General features: G+C 37.7%; 1 protein-coding gene across 1 annotated transcript in view; it reads right to left on the reverse strand.

The window, feature by feature from the left end:
- gas2b (growth arrest-specific 2b) overlaps positions 1-609 on the reverse strand; it is a 28010-nt gene extending 27401 nt beyond the window's left edge. Inside the window, exon 1 of the mRNA XM_054770389.1 lies at positions 497-609. The gene's annotated coding sequence lies outside the window, so the exon portion shown is untranslated. The remainder of the gene's footprint in view (positions 1-496) is intronic.
- Between the last annotated feature and the right edge of the window lie 18255 nt (positions 610-18864).

Consider the following 18864-nt stretch of genomic DNA (forward strand, 5'->3'; position numbering starts at 1 on the left):
AGAAGAGCCGCGGGCCGCACTGTTGCACCCTAAAGAGCAGGCATAGAAAAGTGAGCTGCTATATATATATATATATATATATATATATATATATATATGTATATACTTTTTTTTTAAAAAGCTTCCTTTGAGTGTGAGGTAAATATCAAATAAACAATAAGAGCCTGAGAACCGTCTGCTGATGTACTCCAACAATTCAACATAACAGGGTCAAAATGACACTGAGAACATGTTCACCATGGAATAATAAAACGAGCAGCACCGAACAGCCCTTGTTGAAACACACACTTTCATGTAACGACACATCATTAGATAATATACTGACTTTTTCTCAGTAAAATGTATTTTGCAGAATGAAAACATCCATTTTAGCATCTGATTCTGACATTTTGAATCTAGTGGACTCTTTCTAGCAATGATCTTTCTCACCGGCAACATCACTACTGACAATGTAATGGAAGTGTTACTAATAATAACTGAAGGCAGGCGTACTTACGGTAATCACAGATGGTTTACTTCTTCATCAAACTTTGCTGCAGAGTCTCCTTGGAGTGCGCACACATGACTTAGAGCCCGATGGTCCTGGCCTCATGCTACCTCCTGTGCACACGCACACACAGTCACAGGCGGAGGTGGAACTCATCGCACAATACAACTGCTGGTGTCATCTTACACCACGTCCATTGAGACATGTCAGTGCACAGGCCATAATACAATGGAAACTCTCAAGTTCAATGCAAAATTTAGGAGTTTGAGCACAAATTTTAGTGAAACTTGCACAAAAAGGTCACTTAAAGACAACAGCAAATTTAACAAGACGTCAGCTGAGTGTGCATCTAAAGCGGGGGTGTCCAAACTTTAAAAAATCAGAGGATGCAGAGGTTGCAGGCGCCACTCTTACATTTTTTTAAACCAACCCATGTAGACATGCAGAGACGAAAAATATTTAACATTAAAAAAAATAATAATTAATGTAAAAATATATCAGGAATGCCGATTTCTGTGAATAAGCACGTGATTTGCCAATAAACGCATTGAATGCCGATGACAGAAGCCGATCACCTGTGGCTCGTACTATTGCAGCATGCAGCCTGTAGCCAGCGTCTCCCGCCCTTTCCTTTCCTTCACACTGCGCAGGCGTGCCAAACCCAAAACAATCACGTCTGCCGTGTGGGACTTACCTGACATTAGTGAGAGTTATATCAATTTTGCACCCCGCAAAATGCGACACAAAAAATATCTCACCGGTGTAGCACGTTAAAAGGCTTTAATTTAATACAGCATTTGAAGAACAAACACTTGATGGAGTTTGGTGAGTTTTCGAGGCTCACAATGTGATCATCGGTCAAACAGCAGCTAATGCAGCCGACGCTGGACGCTCGCCCGTACGTGCGTGGCAGTCAGAAGTTGAAAGCAAATAACCCGAAAAATAATTGAATTCATCGGAAGAGAAGACCATCCTTCGTCAGAGGGTGGTTCGCCGGCTGCTCTCTCACTTGGAACCCACCTACGGGCGACTGGAAGTCCTGTTCGAGCGCCACCAACGTACTCGATCTGACATCCAAAGTCTACTTAAAGAAGGTGTCTCATCCTCTGTAGGTTTCACCAGTGATATACAGTATGTTCTCTTGAAGAAGTAAGTCAAATATGTTTCTGTCTAAATGTGGGTGATTTTATGGTTCCCTTTTTCATATCATACAGCCAATAGTGCATTTTTAAATTTACACTTAATGTATGTGATCAGTATCGGTATCGGTAACGATTTCACTCCTGGATGATCGGTATTGGAATCGGCAGCATAAAACCCTCATCAGAGCATCACTAAAATCTAATATATATATATATATATATTAACATGTTTGCTTAAATTTTTTAAAAATGCCTTAAAAAACTGTTCATTCATTCTATCAGTGAAAAAGAGTATTATTGGTCTTTATTATTATGAACTGTTTATCCTTACTTTAGGCTTTTTTTGCTGTTTGTTTTTATTTTTACAAATATTTCAACATTCTTCTTGTACATTCTTTTCTCGTACTAGTATGACTTTATTCCCGTTATATTTTGACTTTATTATCATAACGTCATAACATTTACCTAACCTACTTTTTCTAAAATTGAAAATGTAATCTTTGTTTTGTTTGTTTCTCACATTGCGACTTTTTTTTTCCCCTTTAATGTTTCAACTTTATGCTATTTTTTCATCATAATATTAGCACTTTTCTCTCTGGATATTTTGCCCTTATTTTGGTAAAATTCCTGCTCTTTTTCTGTATTTTTGCTGTTGTGTTTATTTGATTGTTTAATTGTATTTCTAAAATGTGCCCGTAAAAAAGCTCAGGACACCCCTGGTTGTCTAAAGGATTGTCTTTTGCTTTCTACTCCACTGTTGCGCGTACACAGAAGCTTAGCAATTTTGGTGACGAGAAAGACTGTGATTATGAGCACATACCACAGAGTGGTGCAAATGCCTCCGTCCTGGCTGCTCAGTACGATATTTAATGGCTAAAGCATTAACAATAAAAGAAGATTGGAAAGAACAGCGCAACATCAGCTGTGTATCGCGTTCACACATGTAGTCTGGTAAAGATATTAAAAAGATATACTTGGTGGTCACTTGAGTGCGGTTCAGTTAATGACATGCATGAAATCACGCCTAGATTGGACAATAGTTGCACTTGCAACAAACAACATCCATCCATTTTCTATGCGGCCTATCCTCAATAAGGTCGCGGCTATGCTGGAGCCTATCCCAGCTGACCTCAGGCGACAGGCGGGGTACACCCTGGACTGGTCGCCAGCCAATCGCAGGGCACATATAGACAAACAACCATTCACACTCACATTCATACCTATGGACAATTTAGAGTCACTAATTAACCTAACATGCATGTTTTTGGAATGTGGGAGGAAACCGGAGTACCCGGAGAAAACCCACGCACGCACGGGGAGAACATGCAAACGGAGAGTCGAACCCAGATCTTCCCGATCTTCTGACTGTGTGGCCAACGTGCTAACCACTCGGTCACCATTTCTAACTATTATTGCTATTATTTTTTGGAATAAAATAATGGCCCATATTTCCAAAATTGACATCCATTCGCATATAATTCAGTGTAGTTATTTACACATTATTTTATGTTTATTTTTTTTAAGTAATCATTGCGCCTGAAAGTTTCTGCGGCCCGGTGGTTGGGGGCCCCTGCCTTACAGCATGGCTGATGTGCTCTTTTACACCTTGGAATATACCGTAAGAATGCCACCTTTGTAGAAGTGGCTTCTTTATTTTATAATGCAAGATAATGCCGACATCAACAAATGTAATCCCTGAATCGTATCAAATCGAATCAAATCTTATCGGCTCGTATCGCTTGTGCACTGTATTGAATTGTATCAAATCATTCTGTTTTTAAAAATATGGCTTTTGAATGGTATCTAGATGCGAATTGTCTGTCATAAAAAGATTTACAGCCTTATTATGTGTCATAAGTAGGGCTGTCAATCGATTCAACAATTTAATCACGATTAATCCCATTTTGTCCACAGTTAAGTCATAATTAATCACACTTAATTGCAGTTAGAAATACGTTTTTATCTGCAAAAAGTAAAGATGGAAATCTCTTTGTGGTAAACATTACGCAACTACAGCGATAACTACATCAAATTTTATGTAAAGGGACATCAATTTGGGTAATATGGGCCATTGTTTTATTCAATAGGCTCCAGCATACACCCCTGCGACCCTAGTGAGGATAAGCGGCATAGAAAACGGATGGAAGGATGTTTTATTTAAAAAATAATCTACAGTACAGTGAGAAAGTTTTTGCATGTTTAATCTGAGCTGCAGTTTGTCTCACTTTGTTTGACGGTCCTGCACAGACTACTATACTGTATTTTTCCTCTTTTCTTTCACCTCATATTTGGTCCCCAATGCTGATGCCATGTGGAAATGCATAAAGGTAAGATTTGATGACCTTATTGAGTGCTACTGTGTATATTTGTGTGGTGCACTTCTCTGGAAAACAAGGTCCAGGCTCGTACTGGTGGATGGTGACTCTGTATTCACTTCATGCTTTTAATTTGATGTTGTTCCTGTCTTACACAATACATAACACATTAGATGGCTACAATGTGCATATGTTTCACTGATGTGTTTAAAATCTGGTCACTAGCTAGCGCGCTGCTAATGCTATTTACATCCATTCTGGTCAAGTGTGAACGCAGTCTGATACTGTACTCTGTTGGTGTGCTTACGTCAGTGTTTTGCTGTGCGTTTCAGATGTGTGTGTTTGTGTGTATACAGTATGTGTGCGTGTGCGCATGTGCTCTGTAGCTCAGGTGTGACTGCTGGTTCATTTGCAGCCCTCTCCCAGGGGAGGTGCCTCGTGTCTGGCAGCCCACCCCCTTCCTCCTTAAGTGCGACTTCTTCCTGCTAATCTAATTCAGAGCAGCATGGCTGTGAATATTAATGACTTTTAGTTTGGATGCCCTTCAACCCATAATTCAACCTCACATGAAATACACACAGACACTTCCTGCTCGCTGCAAGTTAAACCGTTTCTAAAATGACCCATATCCTGTTTTATCCACAGGTTTTACAAAACCATTGAGCAATAATGCACCCATCGAGTTAATAAAACCTCTTTCAGCTTTTGCAGCAGCTTGGAACTTACAGGATTTGTGGGACGGGAAAATATCCTTGACAAGTCATGGAAAGCGTGTCTTTGTTAGCAGGGAGGGGCGTCAGCGAGGAAATGATTGAATTAAAACAATGTCTCAGCAACATGATGTGGATCAGCACGCACATGACAGATGGCGTTGTAGGTTGCCAAGACAATCGAGCCCCACCAAACACCCCTCGCGTGAACGGCGGGGTGGGGGGGATCGATAATGCCGCACGAGGCACCATGTGCTGCGTACCACTCAAATTGGTCCCCTGGGTCAGGAGGACCCGAGGCCCATCAGATGGGGACACACTTATTAGAGACTCACAAGTGTTTTATCTTACAATCAGATGAGAGCAGATATCAGCGCCAGGTCGGGGGAGCCGCTCTCATGTAATTGAATCTTTAGCTTCGAGCTCAGATTTGTGCCATTTGAGACTTTTTATTTGTATTTTTTGCTCATCCTGGACTATGAAAATGGACAACAATGCACAACTGAGGCAGCTCTGATGCCATTACCCAAACACAGGGCTGTCCAAACCTTTTCCCCTCTTAAACCAACCCATGCAGATATGCCGAGATGGTTTTTTTATGTTTAAAGAAAAAAACAGACTGCATCTCAGCTTTTTTGTGTTATTGTGGACAAAATGTGTTATTAATATGAATCTTTTCCCCTCCTTACATTTTTTTAACAAATATTTGACCTTTTTTTTTCTTGTAATATTTTGTCTTTATTCTCATAATAGTTTGACTTTATCATCGTAACATGAGACATTTTACCAAACCTGATTTTTCTAAAATGTTTTGTTTGTTTCTCATAATATTACAACTTAAAAAAAGACATATTTTAGCCTTTAATATTCCAGTATTTTTAGTTGAAATATCAATATCAGATTACAACTGGCTTTTTCTCTTAATAGTATGACTTCATTCTTCTAATATTTTGTCTTTTCTGCTCTGTTTAGTTTCCTTGTTTAATTGTATTTTTAGAACAGCTGTGGGGCCCGTTATGGTCCCCGGGCCGCACTTTGGACACCCCTGCTCGAATACGTCTCTGTATGTTACACCAAATAAATCACTGTCATCGTTGTTATTTATAGTTGAATATGATACATATAATATATGATGTGATATAAACAATAATATATGTTTTAAGTAAATAATAAATGTAACATGTAACATTATGTAACATAGACAATTTTACATTTAATTACATTTCATTTAATATATTATATTCCATTAAATGTATTTAACTATTTAAATACAAGTAAATATGTTTATTTATGTTGTTTTATTTCTTTTAAAATATATTGTTGTTTACCCTGCAATTGACTGGTGACCAGTCCAGGGTGGACCCCACCTCTCACCCAAAGTTAGCTGGGCTAGGCTCAATTTTTTTTTAGATTTTTAACATTATTCATTGGAATATAGTGTCCTCACGTGCTGTGCATTACTCCAACCTTGACTGTAATAATAATGTAATGAGAATATACTTCACCATGCCATTTGTGCCCCTCTAGGGAATTTAACTCATTGCATCCTCCGTCTTTGGCATCATTTTAATTACCGCTGATCATTCCTGCAGAGTATTAAACCTGCTGTCAGTGGGCGTGTGCCTGCCAGGCGTTCATATATAAAAGAGCGGCTAATAATATGTCAGCCACTTCTACACATGACGAATGAATGCTGGTGGTTACCTCGGATCAGGCTGGTGGTGGCAGGGGGTCAGTAGCCGCGGGGGTGGGGTGGCTCTGTGCTTTGCTTTAATTAAACTACCTGTCACATAGTAAATGTGGAGCAAAATCAGAGTGCATGCTACCTCCAGTGCTTTGCAATACTATCCAGAAAGTGGATTTTTCATGCAAAATATGCAGAAGGCGTCATTTTCTGTGTTGCAGTGTCAGCTTGTGTCCACCAGAGAGCAGCATAGCGACTTAAGCGTGGATGCAAGACAAAAAAAGGAGGGGTTGCAGGGGAGCCATCTTTACTTTCAATGGATTGCAGCCATTGTGTAGTCTTTTTATTCTTCACAGAGACAAAACACAAAAGAAAATCTATCCAGAATGAAATGTCACACTTTTAAATTCATGCAAATGGAAGGATGGACGCCTCCTTAATGTGATCTCAAGGACATACCTGCATTTTAAGGTGCATTTCATTACCTGTGTGTCTATGTAGCGCCATGGCAACGGCACAAAAGCTTGCCGCACTTCAAAACCTCGAGTCAGACGTGGAGGGCTCGGCTCGGCGGGTCGTTTGTCTCCCTGTCACAGCGATTCCAATCACTGGGATTTTAACAAGATTACCAGGAGGGAGTGGAAGCAATGGAGTAGCAGTGTAATGTCATTATCATGTGATAGAGTGCCTCCAATGTCTGTGTTATCACCATCCAGTCGCTTAACCCCTGTCAGCACGTGAGGGATCACAACCTCACGCCCGGATGATGAGAAGCCTCCATGGCGGCCATTATTGTCAGCTCTGCAGACAAGGGCGGGCCGCATGAATGAATGAACGGCTCCTCTTTCAGTTTGATTATTTGTCTTGGTGTGGTAAAGCGTACATATCGTTGAGGAGGAAGGGATGCTCCCGTCTCTTGACAACCACATTTCTCTGTCTTTCACTGCAACACAAGTGTCCATAGCAACTCACAGACGAAAGACACACAAAAGAGTCAAGGATTTTTACATTTCTTTCCCTGCACGCACAGCATTGCTGCAGCATAATGAATTCTTCTTACCTTGTCCACTTATGCTCATGGCTCCGCTAAAAATAGAGCAGTTTTGCGTCATGTTCTCCATCATACACTTAATTATTCAAGCATGTCCAAGGTGAGAATGACAAGATTTTGCACATTCACTCCTGTATCGTCTTGACCTTTTCATCGCCTATTCTTTCTATGTGTTTCTCCTCGTTATTTCTATAGTAGATTTCGAGAAAAGAGATCATTTGCATGAGAAGCCTGCTTGGGTAAATATTTTTGAGTCATGAACGCCCCCCCGCCCAAAAAAAGACAATGAGACCAGGGAATGCTTAACAATCTCAGCTTTGTGTGCTCGAGGAGGCGAAACAACAAATATTGGTATCAATGTGATACCAAGTAAATACAGGGCCAGTATTGCCAGTATTGACGATACAGATACTGATCCCGATACTTTTAAACATTGAAAAGTATTAGGGCCACATTGAAAAACAAAAAAAAAATCGGATAATAAAGTCATAAATTTACGATAATAAAGTCGTAATTTACGAAAAAAAGTTGTAACTTCACGAGAAAAAAATTTGTACATTTATGAGAAAAATAAGGCGTAATATTAACTCTGCCAAAGGCCAAAGGTCACATAAGTCCCCCCTTTTCATAGAGTAGCTGTCTCAGGCAATGCCTGTTACGACAGAGTATTAATATAATCTGAGATTTCGAGAATAACAATTTACGAGAATCAAGTCGTAAATTTGCCTGAGACAGCTATGAAAAGGGGGCACTTGTGTGACCTTTGGCCTTGGGCATGTGGAGGGGGCGGGGTAAGGAAGGCGGAGGTGAGAAGGGCTAGGCCGTGCTAATCTGTTTGTGCTCAACTGCTTTGTTTTGTTGCCACGTTATAATAAAAGCTTGCCTGAAGCAAGAGGAAGGTTTCCTTCCTTCCTGAAGAACTAAGCTCTAATTTCCCTCTGACACGAATGACAAAATGACACGTAATATTACCACTTTATTCTCGGAAATTTAGGACTTTATTCTCGTAATATTACGACTTTTTGCCCGTTACTTTATGACTTTATTCTCGTAATATTACCACTTTTTTCCCGTAAATTTAGGACTTTATTCTCGTAATATTACCACTTTATTCTCGTAAATTTAGGACTTTATTCTCGTAATATTACGACTTTTTTCCTGTAAATTTAGGACTTTATTCTCGTAATATTACGACTTTTTTCCAGTAAATTTAGGACTTTATTCTCGTAATATTACCACTTTATTCTCGGAAATTTAGGACTTTATTCTCATAATATTACGACTTTTTTCCCGTAAATTTAGGACTTTATTCTCGTAATATTACCACTTTATTCTCGGAAATTTAGGACTTTATTCTCGTAATATTACGACTTTTTGCCCGTTACTTTATGACTTTATTCTCGTAATATTACCACTTTTTTCCCGTAAATTTAGGACTTTATTCTCGTAATATTACCACTTTATTCTCGTAAATTTAGGACTTTATTCTCGTAATATTACGACTTTTTTCCTGTAAATTTAGGACTTTATTCTCGTAATATTACGACTTTTTTCCAGTAAATTTAGGACTTTATTCTCGTAATATTACCACTTTATTCTCGGAAATTTAGGACTTTATTCTCATAATATTACGACTTTTTTCCCGTAAATTTAGGACTTTATTCTCGTAATATTACCACTTTATTCTCGGAAATTTAGGACTTTATTCTCGTAATATTACGACTTTTTGCCCGTTACTTTATGACTTTATTCTCGTAATATTACCACTTTTTTCCCGTAAATTTAGGACTTTATTCTCGTAATATTACCACTTTATTCTCGTAAATTTAGGACTTTATTCTCGTAATATTACGACTTTTTTCCTGTAAATTTAGGACTTTATTCTCGTAATATTACGACTTTTTTCCAGTAAATTTAGGACTTTATTCTCGTAATATTACCACTTTATTCTCGGAAATTTAGGACTTTATTCTCATAATATTACGACTTTTTTCCCGTAAATTTAGGACTTTATTCTCGTAATATTACCACTTTATTCTCGGAAATTTAGGACTTTATTCTCGTAATATTACGACTTTTTGCCCGTTACTTTATGACTTTATTCTCGTAATATTACCACTTTTTTCCCGTAAATTTAGGACTTTATTCTCGTAATATTACCACTTTATTCTCGTAAATTTAGGACTTTATTCTCGTAATATTACGACTTTTTTCCTGTAAATTTAGGACTTTATTCTCGTAATATTACCACTTTATTCTCGTAAATTTAGGACTTTATTCTCGTAATATTACGACTTTTTGCCCGTTACTTTATGACTTTATTCTCGTAATATTACCACTTTTTTCCCGTAAATTTAGGACTTTATTCTCGTAATATTACCACTTTATTCTCGTAAATTTAGGACTTTATTCTCGTAATATTACCACTTTATTCTCGGAAATTTAGGACTTTATTCTCGTAATATTACGACTTTTTGCCCGTTACTTTATGACTTTATTCTCGTAATATTACCACTTTTTTCCCGTAAATTTAGGACTTTATTCTCGTAATATTACCACTTTATTCTCGTAAATTTAGGACTTTATTCTCGTAATATTACGACTTTTTTCCTGTAAATTTAGGACTTTATTCTCGTAATATTACGACTTTTTTCCAGTAAATTTAGGACTTTATTCTCGTAATATTACCACTTTATTCTCGGAAATTTAGGACTTTATTCTCATAATATTACGACTTTTTTCCCGTAAATTTAGGACTTTATTCTCGTAATATTACCACTTTATTCTCGGAAATTTAGGACTTTATTCTCGTAATATTACGACTTTTTGCCCGTTACTTTATGACTTTATTCTCGTAATATTACCACTTTTTTCCCGTAAATTTAGGACTTTATTCTCGTAATATTACCACTTTATTCTCGTAAATTTAGGACTTTATTCTCGTAATATTACGACTTTTTTCCTGTAAATTTAGGACTTTATTCTCGTAATATTACGACTTTTTTCCAGTAAATTTAGGACTTTATTCTCGTAATATTACCACTTTATTCTCGGAAATTTAGGACTTTATTCTCATAATATTACGACTTTTTTCCCGTAAATTTAGGACTTTATTCTCGTAATATTACCACTTTATTCTCGGAAATTTAGGACTTTATTCTCGTAATATTACGACTTTTTGCCCGTTACTTTATGACTTTATTCTCGTAATATTACCACTTTTTTCCCGTAAATTTAGGACTTTATTCTCGTAATATTACCACTTTATTCTCGTAAATTTAGGACTTTATTCTCGTAATATTACGACTTTTTTCCTGTAAATTTAGGACTTTATTCTCGTAATATTACGACTTTTTTCCCGTAAATTTAGGACTTTATTCTCGTAATATTACCACTTTATTCTCGGAAATTTAGGACTTTATTCTCATAATATTACGACTTTTTTCCCGTAAATTTAGGACTTTATTCTCGTAATATTACCACTTTATTCTCAGAAATTTAGGACTTTATTCTCGTAATATTACGACTATTTTCCCGTTACTTTATGACTTTATTCTCGTAAATTTCCGACTTTTTTACTTTAAATTTACGATTTATTTTTGGTTTTTTTATGTGGCCGCAATACAGAGGGCAAAGATTTTAGGCAAACAAAAAAAAGATGCTCTTGAAAAACAAGCATTTTGAAGAAGGGACAGACTCTTTTTTGTGACTTTTCGAGGACTGACCAAGGACGCTTTTTTTAGTGTGAGGGAGAAAATGAAATGACTGCGGTTCACGTAACGAGAATCTGCGTTAGTGCAGTGCTCTTGGGGAAAAAGGTTTTGAAAAAGGGACAGAGCTATGTGTAACTTTAGCATTAAAATCAGCTTGTTATTTAGGAACAGTGCGCAAATAAGATATAGACAGGATAGGCGGGGCATGAGTGTGGATTCAAAGCTTATGGAACAAGGATCTGTGGTAGTGCAGTGCTTTTGGGGGAAAAAAAAGTTTTGAAAAAGGGACAGAGGTACGTGTGACTTAAGTATTAAAAAATCCTTGTTTTTTATAAGTTGGAGTACAAAAATAATATATAGACTTGACAGGTGGATCATGAGTGCAGGTTCAAAACTTACAGAACAAGGATCTGTGTTAGTTCCGTGCTCTTGGAAAAAATGGTTGTGAAAAGGGGACGGAGGTATATGAGGCTTTGGTATTAAAATATGCTTGTCTTGTGTGAAAATAATATAGAGACAATGACAGGCGGGTCATGAGTCAGATTCCAAGTTTATGGAACACAGACCCGTGTTAGTGCAGTGCTTTTGAAAAATTAAAAAAAAAACATTTTGAAGAATTTTTGTGGCTCTCACATTACGATAAGTTCATTTTTTTAGTTAGACGGAGAAAATAAAATGACTGCAGATTCAAAGTTTACAGAAGGAGAATCTGCGTTAGTGCAGTGCTCTTAGGGAAAAGGGTTTTGAAAGAGGGACAGAGGTATGTGTCACTATATTATTAAAATTGGCTTGTTATTTAGTTAAAGTACAAAAATAAGATGTAGACAATGATAGGTGGGTCATGAGTCAAATTCAAAGTTTATGGAACACCCACCTGTGTTACTGCATTGCTTAAAAAAAAAAAACATTTCGAAGAAGGGACAGAGTCTTTTTTTGTGGCTTTAACATTAAAATCTGAAAATAAGAAAATAAGATGTAGACAATTGATAGGCAGGTCTTGAGATCCAAAGCTTATGGAACAAAAATCTGTGTTAGTGCAGTGCTCTTGAAAAAAGAAAGTATTGAAAAAGGGACAGAGTGTATGTGTGACTTTAGCATAGAAATCTGTTTGTTTTTTAGTTAGAGTGAGAAAATAAAATGAGCGCAAAAATTCAAAATTCATGGAACAGGGATATACTGTATGTTACTGCAGGGCTCTTGGGGAAAGTTTTGAAGAAGGGACAGAGTGTATGTTTGACTTGAGCGTTAAAATCGGCTTGCTTTTTAGTTAGAGTGCGAAAATAAGACGTAGACAACGAGAGGCAGGCCATGATGAGTCAGATTCAAAGTAACAAGAATCCAGGTTAGTGCACTCGTCTTGAAAAAAAAAGTATTGAAAAAGGGACAGACTGTATGTTTGACTTCAGCACTGAAATCGGCTCGTTTTTCAGTTAGACTGCGAAAATAAGATGTGGACAATGATAGGCAGGTCATGAGTCCGATTCAAAGGAACAAGAATCCACGTTAGTGCAGTGCTCTCGGAAAAAGAAAGTGTTGAAAAAGGGACAGAGTGCATGTGTCACTTGAGCATAAAGATCTGTTTGTTTTTTTGTCAGAGCGGGAAAATAAAATAGTGCGGATTCAAAGTTTGCGGACGTGCGTTAACTGTAGTGCTCTTGGGAAAAAGAAAAACCAAACTTTTGAAGAAGGGACAGAGTGTATGTGTGACTCATGCGCTCATTGAGATGTAGCATCTCTGCAGTGTGTGAGTCACCATGCAGCAGTCGCCCAGCCAGGGACAGCACGAGAGGGAGGGAGCGAGCTGAGAGGAGATAACAAAGGACGCTGATGTGATGAAAGGGAGATAGTGACATTACCTTATCCTTTTCATCACATTCTTCAGTGAAGGGAGGAGATGGACCCTTTTACTATTCATTCAGTAGAGATATCTTATCACCTTTTAAGAACACATCCAGTAAAGCCTGCGGCCTTCATCTTATTCATTATTTATGTGTTATCTTAATATGAGGGACACTGCAAGTAAAAGACGTTAAGGGGTGTTGATGAGGCTGCATCACGTTTATCTTATTTGTTTCCAGTCTGTGATGACTGTTCTCCAGCACTCTCTTCCCGAGGTGTCTGCTCTCACAGCTTCAGCTCTTAAAGGCACAGCTCATGAATACTTTACCGCAAAATCAAAATCAATTTGTGCCCTGTTAAGGTCTCATGGTAAATGGCTGCAGTTAGCCCACAAATATCAAAAATATCTGCTGGGCGTTATTTTCCTGTTCAACTGCAGAGCAATTACCTGTAATTGGAAGGCACTTTCTAGCACTAATGGGTCAATTGCAGGGTGTAAAGGGGGGTTTGGTTTGGCATCATTCACACCAGCTATTATGGTAAATTGTTTAATATTATGACAGGTTTCCGTGTGTTATTATCTAACACAAGTGGCATTCATAGAAAATGGATTTGTTGTGGTCACAGCCAATGTTTTCTAATGGATTGTGTTTATATTGATATTTTTTTCCAACAGTATACACTGGCACCTTTTCTGTATTAAATAAAGCTATTAAAATATGACTTCAAGCAAAGTAGTAGTAGTATTGTTACTCATACAGTTCCTTTAGACATGAAAGCTTATCCCCGCTCTCACTTTTTAATGAGATTTAGTGTGTGTGTGCGTGTGTGTGTGTGTCACCCCACTGCGAGGCCATCAGTGACAGGCAAGAGAACAAAAGGAGGCCTGATGCTTGGATTTTTGGGTGAAAAATCCCCCCGCCCAAAAGCTTAGGCACACACACTCTCCCATCTGGTGACATGGCACTCACAGGCGATGCAGTTTTCAATGCACATGCACACACATCTTGGTGCAGGATTAATTCATGTCCTCCTTGCTTTGTTTATCATGGAGCACAAACTTTTGTGACGCTGCATGACAGCGAAAGCGGGGCTTCTTTTTAAATGATATGATCCATTTCAAAATAAACATGAAGGACTTCATGTTGAGGACTAATTTTGAGTGAAATATTTCATGTTGTTTTTTTTGCTTAAAATTTGATTTTTTTTTTAATTACTTGGCATCCATTTCAAAATAAACATGATTTTTTAAAATGAAAGATTTCATATGTTTGGTTTTTTTTTTGCATAAAAAATGGGATTTTTTTCATTACTTGGCATTCATTCAAAAATACACATGTTTTCTTCTTCTTCTTCTTATTTTTTCATTTTGTTCTCTTGCATCAAGGAATGAAATATTCCATTTGTTTTTTTTCACATAAAAATGGGGATTTTTTTCATTACCTAGCATCCATTTTAAAATAAACATGATGATGCTGATTATTATTATTTTTAAATTAATTAAATATTTTATATGTGGGAGGTTTTTTTTGCATAAAAATTTGGATTTTTTTCATTACTTGGCATCCATTTTAAAATAAATATGATTTTTTTTTACATTTTGTTCTTTTAGATCAAGGAGTAATTTTACATTAAAAAACATCACGTCAGGTTTTTTCAGTGTTGGGCAAATGACTCTAAAAGGTTATTAGTTATAGTTTCGAGTTACTTTCCCACAAAAGTAACATAATTACCCTTTCATAAATGTAATTAGCTACCAGGGAAAGTAATTGTTGCAGTACTTTAAAAAAAAATTGGGATTGGGAAGCAAATATTATGTATTTTTTTGCCTAAATTAAGCATGTTTAAGCATAAAAATGACAAAATAAATTAAAATGCAAATATAAGGCATTCAGAAGATGCATTCGAAGACTTTATGATGATATGTAGTACTCTTCATTGGTCACTAGATGTCAGTAATGTTACGAGACTGTACAGAAACCGTAAGTAAACAAAGAATAACAACAAAAAACTCTCTCAATGTGAACATGTGTTAGTCTATATTATGTCTTAGTTATGTCTTACATGTCTTATTTAATTTAATTTTTATTTTATTATCCATGCCATATTGGGTAATACAAGAGTAAAAGTCACTATAGGGGTGTTATTTCATGTTTAGAGGGCTCTAATAATGTTTTTAAAAAAATGTATTTGGAAGGTCGTAACCAGGTTTTCTTTGCTCTAACTATGAAAATATTCAATTTATAAATACGGAAATACTACTTCACGATAAACAAGGGATGACTGTACATGAAATGAAATACATATGTACAGGTACATGTGTTTAAGCGCCTTTGGGGTGTTTCAGAGCAACCAGGTGTGCACGATTCCTCCCCCAACACGTCCAAGACTGCAGGGACAAAAGACAAACGCACACAAAAGGCTTTCATGCTTTCTGCAGGAGGCTCAGGTGCATGCACAACATCTTGCATCACATTGTTGTCTTCTAAGTGCCTCTGTGTGTGTGTGTGCGTGTGTGTGTGTAGGTGTGTGTGTGTGTGTGTGTGTAGTGAGGATCTGATAAAGGAGACTTTCTGACTAATTTTAGAGTGCCTCGCCCCAGAGGCTCCCTGCTGACGAGTTAATGACGCACTTCCTGACAAGGTGGTAGGAAGCTGCGTATGAGAGAAGGAGTGGGAGGAAGAAGAGGGAAGGGTAGGGGGCACTGAAGCTAAATATATCAGGTCTGGTGTTACTGCTGGAAGCTGGCATGTGCATCCAATCATGCTTCCTGAATCATGCAGGAGGAGGATCGTGTCTCCGCTGTCGTAGCCAATCGGCGTCGACCCACGCCCTGTTTTCGCAGCATCAACGTAGAAATTTGACACATAGAACTGCAAGATTTCACAAGCTGCGTGTTTGGCATTTCTATGGGGATCACAGTGGCGAGACTAAGAGCTTTGAGGACCATGGACAGCTCATGTGTGGGACTGCTGAAAGGATCAGTCATTTTTAATCGTTTTTTTGCAACTACTGTATTTTGCGCTTCTTTTTTAAAAATAGTTTCCTGCATTTTTTCCCCATATTTTTACTTTTATGAAAATTAGTTGAAAATATCGGTGGAACAAACAAAATTTCCCTTCTATATATTTTGTTTCATCCCTTTTTTACAGATACTGGACTTTCTATTATGCAGCTAATTATTTCAGGGGTGTCCAAAGTGCGGCCCAGCGGCCTTTTGCAGCCAACGGCTGTTCTTTTATTGGCCCATGGCACATTCTAAACATATATTTTAACAAGAACACTCATTTAAAAAAAAACAACAGCAAAAATTGAAAAAAACAGAAGTCATTTTACAAGTGTAAAGCTCAAGAACACTAATTTTTTTAAAAAACAGCAAAAATTGAAAAAAACAGAAATCATTTTACAAGTATAAAGCCCAAATATAAAGAGAAAAAATCATATTCTAACAAGAAAAAAGTTGCAATTTTATGAGAATGAACTCGGAATATTACGAGGAAAAATAATGTCATTTTGTTAGCATAGAGATGAAATATTAAAGTAAAAATGTGTTCTTTTTTAAAAGTTGTAATATTATAAGATACAATTCATTCATTTTCTATACCGCTTGTCCTCGCTGGAGGAGCGGGGGCATGCTGGTCACCAGCCAATCGCAGGGCACATATACAACAACCATTCACAGAGGCGTTCCCACAGAGATACCAACCCAGATCTTCCAGATCTCCTGACTGTGTGGCTAACATGCTAACCGCTACGCCACCGTGTGGCGATGACAAACAAACGAAAACCTAACCCAACCTAATTTTCAAAAGATGACAACTTTATTTATTTAAACTTTTTTTTAATGATAAATGAAACAAAATAAAATTGTCTTTTGGAATATTAGGTTGGGGAAAAAGTTCAAATATGATGTTATTTATATTATATTATTATTATATTATATATAAATATATATTGCAAGAAGAAGATTTACAAAGATTATTCAAGATTTGGAATGCTTTTTCAACTACATCACAAAGCTGAGATGCATTTTTTTTTCTTGAAACGTGATCTAACTTCTGAGCAAATTCTTGGCAAATTTGCATCCTTTCATTTTTCACCATGTGGCCCTTGCTGGAAAAAGTTTGGACACCCCTGCGCTAATTGGTTGTGTAGGCAGGGTGTGCAAATCAGGAGCTTATTTATGAGCCACATAACCTCTCAGGGGCCGTCACACAACATGAGCACAGCCCCCAAGTCATTAAAGAGTGATTTTGGCATCTATTTCCACACACACGTACATTTAAAGTCCCTCGGGGCTGCAGCAACACCTGCCTCCACCCTTACGATGGCGAGCATATGTGCCAGCCTTCAATGCCGCACACGCCCACATGTTATATTTCTGCATATTGCACGACGCAGATGAAAACATTGAAATGTCAAGTGAACATTTAAAGAATCGGTGACGTCTGTGAACGACTCGGTGACGTGAACTGCATGGCTGCAGAGTTGTGACATCCATCAATCTCAGGGGTTGGGAGTGGCCGCTGGGACAGTTGGGAGTGGCGTGTTTTGTGTAATAAGTGGATTGATGGTCACGGGAGGTTATGGGTCACCTCCCTCGCTTGCACCGGGACAGGATGACGGTTCTGGCTGGTTGACTCTGAGAAACTAGCATTTCGTGTGGCTGGTGACACGTCTATGGAGCTTGTCAAATTAACAAAACCAATAAAGCGAGGCACACACACACACACACACACACACACACACACACACACACACACAGAGCAAGTTTTTTATGGTCCCTCGTTGAAAGGTTGCACATAAGTCACCCCAAGATGTTTGTGTTGCTTTATCATATTTTATGTTGTGCTTTATTCTTTCACTAATGATAAAAAACATCTTTTAATTGGTCCCCCAATTGTAACATAGTTTTAAATGATTGCACGGTTGCTTAAATTGCTGACAGTTGTTTGTTTTTGTTTGTTTGTTTTGTTTTTAATAATTACGCACTGAAAGTCTAATTAACCCATAAGAACCCTGAAAGGAAAATGACGGTGAAAATACCACAGACCAAGTGGAAGACATAGAACTGATGTATTTTTTTGTAAAATACTCTTAATTAATGTCAAAGATGTGATATTACACATATGTTACATTGGCTGTTTTTAATAAATATTTTCCCTATTTGAAAATAACTCCACTTCACAGTGTTTTGTGCTTACCACCACAAATGTACTTTGAATTAGGGATGCTCCGATCAAGGTTTTATGCTGCCGATTCTGATACCGATCATTCAGGACTTGTAGCCGACAACATCTTCATTTAACGCTGCAAAGTCAAGCGCACATACATTTTAGTTCATTGAAAGTGTTTGTGACGTGGGTTAAAGCAAAACAGCCTATCTAATCAGATCCTCCTGCAACACAAACAAAGCCCATTTATTCCTACTTTGTTTTTCGAGGTGTTTGAGGGCTTTATTGGCAGAGGTAGGGGTTGTCTCCTAAATCGAAATAACACTCCCAAATAGCTCAATAAGCACTCCTCCTCCCTCTCATCTCCATTAAGAGGTTAGAGCTGTCAATAGGTCCTGCCGACCATTGGAGAACGACACTATTGATTTCACCAGCGGCGTGCAAGAAGGGCAGCCATTAGCTGAGCACTTCCTGTGGCATCGGAGGTGGAGTGAGAGCTCACCGACTACAAGAAACATCTACCTTAAAACTCTTGTCCATTGCTTGATATGCATTGGCATGGATGAAGCCAGGAAAACATTTCTAACAAGGTCCAGAGGCATGAAAGGGGGTGTTTATGTGTTTCCACCCTGAAAATTTGATTATTAAAAAGACTTTTATTTGCACACTGCGGCCTGTGTCTCTGCATAGTGGGGGTCAAGCATTCGACAGCCACACCACTAAGCGTAACAGGAAACCTGTTTATAACT

The sequence above is a fragment of the Dunckerocampus dactyliophorus genome, chromosome 3 (genome assembly GCF_027744805.1).
Source record: "Dunckerocampus dactyliophorus isolate RoL2022-P2 chromosome 3, RoL_Ddac_1.1, whole genome shotgun sequence".
Lineage (NCBI taxonomy): Eukaryota > Metazoa > Chordata > Actinopteri > Syngnathiformes > Syngnathidae > Dunckerocampus > Dunckerocampus dactyliophorus.